Source organism: Anomaloglossus baeobatrachus, unplaced genomic scaffold, assembly GCF_048569485.1.
Source record: "Anomaloglossus baeobatrachus isolate aAnoBae1 unplaced genomic scaffold, aAnoBae1.hap1 Scaffold_135, whole genome shotgun sequence".
Taxonomy (NCBI): Eukaryota; Metazoa; Chordata; class Amphibia; order Anura; family Aromobatidae; genus Anomaloglossus; species Anomaloglossus baeobatrachus.
Window position 1 is genome coordinate 46297 of NW_027441905.1, and position 7180 is coordinate 53476.

Here is a 7180-nt window from a genome sequence, read left to right on the forward strand (position 1 = left end):
CCCGGATGCCCCACCTGTCGGAAGAGGGGCCAGAGGATGATGACCTCGAAGAGATCGAGTTGCCTGCATTTCACCGGCCATTCACTGAGAAGGTGCACGTCTACCAACAACGGGTGAACCTGGATCCGCTGCCCCGACAGGACTGGCAGGAAGCTCAGGACCAGGCACCTGCTGTCCGCCTGGTCAAGACTCTAGTGGAACAGGGTTCTGCTGGGATAGACCCTGCTGCCCCTGCCGAAGCCCAACGTCTGTGGCAAGAACGGACCCGGCTATACCTACACCAGGGGAAGTTGTATCGCGAGCTGATTAATCCAAAGACTCACGAGAAGATCCGCCAGCTGGTGATTCCCCAGGCTAAAGTGCCCACCGTCCTGCAAGCATACCATGATGGTGCAGTGCACTTCGGGTGGAAGAAGCTAGAGATGTTGTTAAGAGAGCGGTTCTATTGGAGTGGAATGCGGGAATCTGTGGAGGCCTGGTGCCGAGAATGTGGCCCTTGCGCATTGAGAAGGAAGGACGAGGCCAGCCAGAAGGCACCCCTACACCCGATCATTACACACCAACCGCTGGAGCTGGTTGCCCTTGACCATGTAAAGCTCACCCCCAGCCGAAGTGGGTACACCTACGCTCTGACCATCGTAGACCACTACTCGAGGTTCCTGGTGGTTGTCCCAGTTAAGGACTTAACCGGCCGCACCGCTGCTAAGGCTTTCCAGGCTTATTTCTGTTGACCGCATTGGTACCCGGAGAGGGTGCTTACCGACCAGGGTCCGGCCTTTGAAGCAGAGGTATTCCAGGAATTCTGCCAGTTGTACGGCTGCAAGAAAATCCGGACCACGCCTTACCACGCCCAAACCAATGGCATTTGTGAAAAGATGAACCACTTGGTCCTGGGCCTCCTCAAGACGTTACCACTGGAAGAGCGGAACCTGTGGCTGGAGAAGCTACCTGACCTGGTCGATATGTACAACAACATCCCTTCCAGCTCTACGAAATGCACTCCAGCATACCTGATGAGAGCTCGTCCCGGCCGGCTACCAGTGGATCTGGAAATGGGCTTGGAAGCTTCAGAAGCACTCCTGTCGACAGCTGAATGGGACACTCGGCGGAGGACACAGTACCGACAGGTCCAGGAGTATGTTGAAAAGAACTTGTGCCGGAGTCGGGGACAACAGGAGCAGTGCTTCAACAAGAAGGTGCCTGCCGGTTCCTTCCAACCTGGGGATGTAGTGCTGAAGCGGAAAAGAAGGGCCCACAAGCTGGATGATCAATGGGAAAAAACCCCGTATGTAGTCCAGCCCACAGGATGGGAGAATGGGAAGGCCTACCAGATCAGCCGTGACCAGGGGGGGACTTTGGCCACGGTTTCCCGAGACCACCTGAAGAAGTGCCCACCAGCATTGAGAGTAGCGGATGAGGCTCCAGTTCCCAGTCCAGTGGAGAAGGAAAAAGAGGTAATCCACACCATGATGGGTGATTTTCCAGCAGACTGGCCTACACAGAACGGTGCGGTGATCCTTCCAGTGATACTGTTCCCACAACCCGTGGATGAAGAAATGATGGAAACGGTTAACCGCGAGCCAGTGCCCAGGGATGTACCTGTACCCAGCTCCCCTACGCCTCCGCCTGCCCCACATGATAGCAGGGAGGAGGAACTGACTGTTCCCTCTGCCCCACTGCCTGTCACCACTGACACCGGACCCCGAAGGTCCACTCGCTCCAACCTAGGTAGACCCCCACTTAGGTACAGGGAAACTACTCTTTAAAAGGGGGGGGCTTTATGTGTTGAGTGTACCAGTTTGAAAGTTTTAAATGATAAGTAAAGATGATCAACCTCTATAAATCACTTGTAAGGCTACATCTGGAATATGGGAACCAGTTTTGGGCTCCACATTTTAAAAAGGACATTCAGAAGTTAGAGTCAGTTCAAAGGTGGGCAACTAGACTACTACAAGGAATGGAAGGCCTCCCATATGATGACAAGTTGAAAAAGTTATTAAGTGATTATTGGCTGCAATGGGGCTTTCTGGCTGGTGCCAGCCTCTCTTCTTAGCACACAGGAACCACAATCCCTACACCATGCTTCAATGGATTCTCTCATCCCAGCCCAGTAAAACTACATATTTTACACAGTCATAAGCAGCCCATGGGCATTCACCTGCATTCAAACCAATAACAGCTCATAGACCAGACAATCCATCTACCACTGGACCAAAGACAGGAAGTTAAATCCACTGCCTGCGGTAACCAACTTAATCCTATAGGCTACTCACACAACAAACCCAACAGAAAGGAAAAAAACATGGCTTCGATTATCCATCCAATGAAAACGCATAACCATTGTGAGCCATTGGACAATGCAATTGGACACATGGTGACATGGTGCACGGCCCAATGAATCAAGTCTTTACTTCATATTCACGGTTTAAGCCCTTGGGTTCTAATGTGCCCAGAGTACATATCCAGAAAGATTCTCTTTCTTTGAGCTAAACACAAGTCAACAATACATTGTAAGCAGATTCTATTACCAGTCCCACACCATTTTGTGACGCATAATCACACAGTGATCCAATTAAGATTCCAAGTCATCGAACATGTCCAAGCCATACGTAGAGGAGGCAATAGAATTAGGAAGCTCAAAGAAAGGGAATCTTTCTGGATATATACTCTGGGCACATTGGAACCCAAAGGTTTAAACCATGAATATGAAGTACAGACTTGATTCATTGGGCCATGCATGGACATAATGGACATAATTCTAATAGGCAGGACAGGTAATAAGGAGCACAAGGGATATGCTAAAATGTGTTGTGTGACAAGACAGACACAGGAAAGGAGATGATAACAGGTGTAGGGACCAACAAGGTGAGACAAGGGGTATCAGGATAGGGTCAAGTAGGTATGAATGTAGTAATGGGGCAGGCATAGAGAATTGTATGCGAATGTGAATTACAATAAGTCACTAAGGAAAGGAATATGTGAGTGTGTGCCTAATGTAAACTAATATTGTACTGGCAAAATTATAGATGGAAAGGGAGAAGGGGAGAGGGGAGAGAGGAGGCTGTAATTGACTACAAGGGTATGAGTTATGAGTGATCATAGGGATAGTGCTACATAAGTGGAAATACCTATGGAGGACCGGATGTGTAAGCGCATACCTTATACAAACCTATAGAGTGCTGATGGGTGAGAGTGTGATGTTAGATATAAGACATCCTATAGTGAATAGTGAGCCGTAATCAAGTGCAACAGGGATATTTCACGTGACTATGGGAACCTGGAAGGTAAAGAAAGGGGAGAAAAAACTGTTAGACAAGGTAATCAGACAAACATGACAAATAAAAAACAAGGAAGAATGGAACTCCATACATACTGGAACCATATATAGTGTGAACACGAAAAAGAACCGGGCGTTAGAAAAAATGTGCACGGCCCAATGAATCAAGTCGGTTCTTCATATTCATGGTTTAAGCCCTTGGGTTCCAACGTGCCCAGAGTATATATCCAGAAAGATTCCCTTTCTTTGAGCTTCCTAATTCTATCGCCTCCTCTGCGTATGGCTGGGACATGTTCGATGACTTGGAATCTTAATTGGGCCACTGTGCGATTATGCGTCACAAAATGGTGTGGGACTGGTAATAGAATCTGCTTACAACGTATTGTTGACTTGTGCTTAGCACAAAGAAAGGGAATCTTTCTGGATATGTACTCTGGACACATTAGAACCCAAGGGCTTAAACCGTGAATATGAAGTACAGACTTGATTCATTGGGCCGTGCACCATGTCACCATGTGTGCAATTGCATTGTCCAATGGCTCACAATGGTTATGCGTTTTCATTGGATGGATAATCGAAGCAATGTTTTTTTCCTTTCTCTTGGGTTTGTTGTGTGAGTAGACTATAGGATTAAGTTAGTTACCGCAGGCAGTGGATTTAGCTTCCTGTCTTTGGTCCAGTGGTAGATTGATTGTTTGGTCTATGAGCTGTTATGGGTTTTAATCCAGGTGAATGCCCATGGGCTGCTTATAACTGTGTGAAATATGTAGTTTTACTGGGCTGGGATGAGAGAATCCATCGAAGCATGGTGTAGGGATTGTGGTTCCTGTGTGCTAAGAAGAAAGGCTGGCACCAGCCAGAAAGCCCCATTACAGCCAATAATCAACCGCTAGCCGCTGGAACTCGTTGCTCTAGATCATGTCAAACTCACACCAAGCAGGAATAGATACATTAGCCCACCATCCCACCCAAAGAGCAACTTCTGCTGCGCAGCTGGCTTTCTAGGCAGCAGCGCTATCGTGATGTCAGCGGGGGACATTGTGACAAGCCAGTGTTCCGTCACTTCATGTTGTGCACTGTTCAAACGGAAAATACATGAACAGGCAGACTACAGAAAAGCTTACTAACAAAGGTTAGAGAGGGGCTTTCTCAGAGGGCTTTTTACAGTTTGTCTATTCCCAATTAGCCGTTTAAGTATGCTTAATGAAAGTACTAATTCTTTCATAGGCCGCCCATTCTTAGTATTTGACGTTCCTTATATTGCGGTATCAGGCTTCGCAGCAGGTTGCAAAACATTCATCACCCATGACTGTCCCCAATTGGGCTCAGAAGCTAAATGTCTATCATGACCTCTCTTTTTGAAAGTCCAAGAGCAAGCAAACTCTTCCTCCAGGAGAGGGAGCCAACAGATCACTAAAGACATCATCATTGCTCAAAGAAAACACCGAAAAACAATGGAAGCTTTAATTGGAGTGGAATCTGATAGACAGCACCTGATGCCAAGTCTGCATCTTCTAACACCTGCAGTCACTGCAGCAGCTGAATCCAATGTGTCCAAAAGGGATCTATTCTATTCAATTGCAAATGATCTAGATAAGACTGAGAATAAGATACTGCACGGGACATAGCAGAGTTGGTCAAGTTGAGTGGAGATGAGTTTGCTATTTGGCACAGCTTTTGCATCAATAAAGCAAGTAAAAGGTGTGAAAGATAAAAAAAAGGGTGAAAGTGTGAAAAGTGAATTGGCCAAATTGAGGTGCATATAAAGTTTTTGCTTTCTTTCAATTCACTAATGGGGCTCATTTGAATCAGGTGAATTGAGTTCTGCTTTTGGAAACTGGGTTAAGAAGGGGTGCACCGGTCCTGGAGGTACTGCAATACCAGGTCAATGCGTGGAGTGGACAGAGCAAGATTTTTTCCATCTCCTTGTTCTAAAAATCCATTTAATATATGGTCCCCAGAGAGGGGACGTATCAGATATTAAACTGATAAGAACAGATTTAATTTTTTTTTTTTTCTGTTTATCAGTAGGACTTCAAAATAACAAAGGTGATCGCCTCCCGTTGCCTGGGAACCGTCCAGGCACAAGAGGGCTATGTGTCACCAGAAGGCGCACACACTTCCTCAAGGCCGGCAGACGTGCAATCCCAGGCACCTTCCAGTACCGACCAAGGTAGCGTCCTCCGAAACTACACTTGATCTTAGCCAAAAGGCCGAGAAGCTATAACCCGAATTGGTTACGGCCTTGAGTGGCACCCTGGCCTATACCGGACACATCTTAGGGAGAGGGAGACAAACCCACGCCTACAGAAGACATTTTGTCACCCAAGCCAACCCTTGAAAAGGCTGTTTTGCAGAGCAAAAACAAGAAGAATGATGCTTTTTGCAGCCGCCGCCCACTGCAATTAATCTGAATAACTCCTCCTCCTCCAAGCACCTCCCCTCCCCCTTGCAGTCTTTCCAATTCATGATACAAAAAGACGGACGGACAGGACAGGACAGGACAGGCTGCCTGACTTTCCGTCACTGCCACCCTTTGCCATCCTTGCCCGTAGAAAGCCCTTTCATCATCCCCAAACCCTAATCTTTTCCCTTCCCTTCCCAGCTGCGTCTCACTCCCTTTCATTAGGAAGTGAGCGCAGCCTTTTCTCCGTTCTGCACATGCGCGACGTTAAACACAAATGCGCAGGCGTGCGTTCCATTAGCCTCACTGCATTCCACTCCCATACAGGAAGTGGGCGCAGCTATTACTACGGTCGCACATAAAAGAACCCACGGCCACCACTGCACACAGCTGACTCCACCACAGGACACCCACTTCTACACCAACGCAGGTAAGACAGGATCGGCACCTCTATGCTCCCGTTACAATCAGGCTCAGTCACCATGTGATAACGCTCTCAACTCTTTAGTTGCAGGCTCCCCTTGCTTCACCTCCACTGGCTGTGCTGCCATTTCCTCTCCCACCTGGAAGGTATACTTTATTCCACTATTTTCCTGTTTCTCTCTTCCCCCTTTTCCCATAACCTACTTTTATCTGCATTTGTGGGGTATCTATATGCTATTTACATCATAGTTTTATTCATTAATATGGAAGGGAAGAGTGCCCATGAGAGTGTTGAACTGCGGAGAGCAAGAGATTAAGCTGCTCCGATTTGCCACCATTGATAAGCTGTTCTCAGTAGATACACATGCTATCCAAACAGCAGCATCCACCATTGCTTCAGCCCACCCATTCAGTGACAGCTCACCAAGTCAGCCAGAGGAGTGGTGTAAGGAATTACACGTAGGCACTGACTCCACACCTTCACATCACAAGAAGGGGGTCTACAGGCTAGTGCAAGAATACGAGCAAGTCTTCAGCAAACATCCGCTAGACTTTTGAAGAATAAAAGGGGTCAAACACTACATCCCCACAAGTGCACACCCACCCATCAAAGAGAGATATAAGCCAAAACTACCTGCACATTACCAGTGTACCAAGGACATGTTGAGCAACATGAAGGAGGCTGGGGTTATCCGTGACAGTTGTAGCCTCTGGGCAGCTCCGTTGGTCCTGTTAAAGAAGAAGGACAGCACCACTCCCCTGTATTGAGGAATAGCTAGCTGCATTGAGAACTGCAAATTATTTTTCTACCCTTGATCTCACTAGTCGCTATTGGCAAGTGTCCGTTGCTGAGGCAGACCGGGAGAAGACCGCCTTTGCCACCCCGATGGGTCTCTGCGAGTTCAAAAGCATGCCCTTCGAGCTGTGCAATTTGCCAGGAACCTTCCAGAGGCTGATGGAATGCTGCTTGGGACACCGAAACTTTGAAACGGTACTGCTATACCTTTATGATGTTATTGTTTATTCTAAAGCAAACAAGATTTTAGGGTGTATAAAAAGGGAGATTAGATCCGGTG

At 47.5% G+C, this 7180-nt stretch overlaps 1 pseudogene; it reads right to left on the reverse strand.

Annotated features, from left to right (window-relative positions):
- Window positions 1–5124: 5124 nt before the first annotated feature.
- Window positions 5125–5331, reverse strand: LOC142260584 (U2 spliceosomal RNA; annotated as a pseudogene).
- Window positions 5332–7180: the final 1849 nt, after the last annotated feature.